Source organism: Aptenodytes forsteri, unplaced genomic scaffold (assembly GCF_000699145.1).
Source record: "Aptenodytes forsteri isolate BGI_AS27 unplaced genomic scaffold, ASM69914v1 Scaffold137, whole genome shotgun sequence".
NCBI classification, from domain to species: domain Eukaryota; kingdom Metazoa; phylum Chordata; class Aves; order Sphenisciformes; family Spheniscidae; genus Aptenodytes; species Aptenodytes forsteri.
In genome coordinates this window covers 2,071,431-2,073,996 of record NW_008796221.1, presented here as the reverse complement: position 1 = coordinate 2,073,996, position 2,566 = coordinate 2,071,431, and positions in this window count along the sequence as shown.

The window sequence follows — 2,566 nt, the reverse complement described above, 5'->3', positions numbered from 1 at the left end:
CACAGGCTGCCCAGGGAAGTGGTTGAATCACCATCCCTGGAGGTATTTAAAAGATGTGTAGATGTGGCACTTAGGGACACAATTTAGTGGTGGACTTGGCAGTGTCAGGTTTACAGTTGAACTTGATGATCTTAAATGTCTTTTCCAATCTAGATGATTCTATGATTCTATGATCAGGAAGGTCAGTGATGTCTTAGGTGTGCCCAAGTTCCTTACTGGTACTTATAAATAAAGTGCATCCTCTCACATTACAAGCCTGCGATGCCTGGTCCAAAAATCAGTGTGGATTTTATTTCTGTGCCCGCTTTGCTCTAAGAGCAGGTGGTGTTGAAGCTGTCAGAGTGATGGAGGAGGAAAGCTGGAGGAAGCCGGGCTGTCCTCCCTTGTTACACATAATTAAAGAGAACAAATATTTGTCATTAGCTTGTGACTCTTCCAACCTGCATACAGGGAAGATTCATACTACTCAAAGAACTGTGTAATTAAGTGCTACTAATCCCCCAAACTCCCACTGTAGTAGGATCATGTTAGTTGTAGGAAGAGATGCAGTATGTCAGATTCTGTTCCCACAAGTACCTTATGAAATAAGTTGCAAAGTATGGGATACAACTTGCAAGAAGAATCAAAGGAACCCAAATCTCCAGGATCTAAACACGGAAGAAGGAACACAGCCTGCTCTGCTACCTGAGGAAAGCACCGTGCTCTCCTAGCTAAGGGAAGCCAAACTCAAATGGAGCCATCTTCTGCCCCTGCCACACTGGTGCAATTGGAATAAGCCCTTTAGCATCAGGAGAAGCAACGTAGGCTTCAAATAGCTGTCCCTAATCCTCCCACTGCCTCTGTGCAAGTGTACAGGTTTGTCTGCCTCAGGGCATCTCCAAGACCGGTAGAGAAGTGAACCTGTGCTCCCACCTTCAAAATGATGATGCTGGGTGAAGCTAACACCCACCTCGCAACGGAATCAAAACTCTGCTGCAGAATATGCCCATGGGAGTACGCCCACATTAGCACCATGGGTTTGACCGGTGCTGTTCGGCAGAAGAAACACTGGGGCGGGAGCGGGGATGGCTGAATACAATGTTCGGTCAGTCTGTGATGATATTTAACCACCCTCCATAAGCTTCAGGGATCTGTGCTTTCCTTATCCCTTTTCTTATGGGAGGCAGTGTGAGAGGAACAGTAATTTTCCTGTTTTATTTCTAACCAGAAGATGAAAGGGTGTGCGTAGGCCACTCCGTGACCACTGGCACTAGGCATGAACTGAGTTCCTGAGAAGCCGTTGGCTGAACTTGCCCAGCTTCATGCCGCTCCTGCCATGGCTCAGTGCAAGAGAAGCACAGCCAAGTGGCTTAGGCGTTTCCTTTTGGTGTCAACCCTACGCCATAAGCAGGTAAAGCTGAAGCTCCTGAAGTCCAAGGCTGTTCTCAAGCTCCTGCCGAACTCCAAACAGACAACCTCTTCCAGGACAGATTTGGGAAGGGCAGAAAACTTCTGGCAGCGGCTGCAGGCAGGACAGAGATGCGTGACTGATGCCAGGTGTCTGCGAAAGCTGCCTGCAAAACTTGCACACTCTATTTCTTCTTTTTTTTCCCCACAGGTGGATTTGTCTTGCTCTCTGTGGGATTCAGAAACAAGCGCTGAGTTTTTCCTTTCAGTGGAAAGGCTTCCTGTGGGGAAGGCAAGGCAGCTCTGCCGGTTGAGCGGGTGACTAAGAGCAGAGCCATGGGCATAATCTTCTCAAGGGGGTCTCCACTGCCCAAGAGGGCATGACCTGAGGCCCTGATGTGCTGCTTTCAGATAAAGCCTGCTGGAAGGTGGCTCAGGCAGAGTTTCTGCCTTAAAATACACAAAGATGACAAAGGGAAGCCCAGAAGGGCTGCAGCTCTGGAAGGGCTTTTGGCTGAGGTATATCCCTGGTTCTGGTGAGCATCACATCTGCGGAGAAGACATGTCTGTGCCAGTGTCTAGCATGCTGAGCTGGACCAGACGTGGTTCAGCATCTCTCAGCACAGCAGCTTGCCATGGTGAACAGTTAATAGCCTACATATGACTGCTGGTGGGAGGGTCAGGGATGTGACATCCTGGGGGAGGCACAGCCACCAGGCACTGCTGGACGGGCCCTCTGTGGGTCTGTGTTCCCTCTGCCGCGACCTACCTACTACAAACTTGCCTAATTTCAGATATTGATCTTCAAGGAAGGTTTTCAGACTCCCTCTATTGTAAAATGAGAGAAATGTGCACTCCTGGGGTGTAGGTCACTTTATCCTAGCGCAGGTCAGCTGGCTCGCAGCACGGAAATTGCTCTTCGTTCCAGTGATGAGAGATACCAGCACCTACACTAGTCATCCAGGCAGAGTGGAGTAAAGCAAAGTGATGTTACTTCATCAGTGCTGGGTTTTTGCAGCTGCCAGTGTGTGGGGGGACTGCAACTCCCCTTTCAACTGCACTGTAAGTGCTCAGCCTCCTCCATTGTGGCAGCATGATGAGCAATCCTTTGAGGCCTTTTCACCTTGTCCTGGTTTCGGCTGGGATAGAGTTAATTTTCTTCCTAGTAGCTGGTACAGTG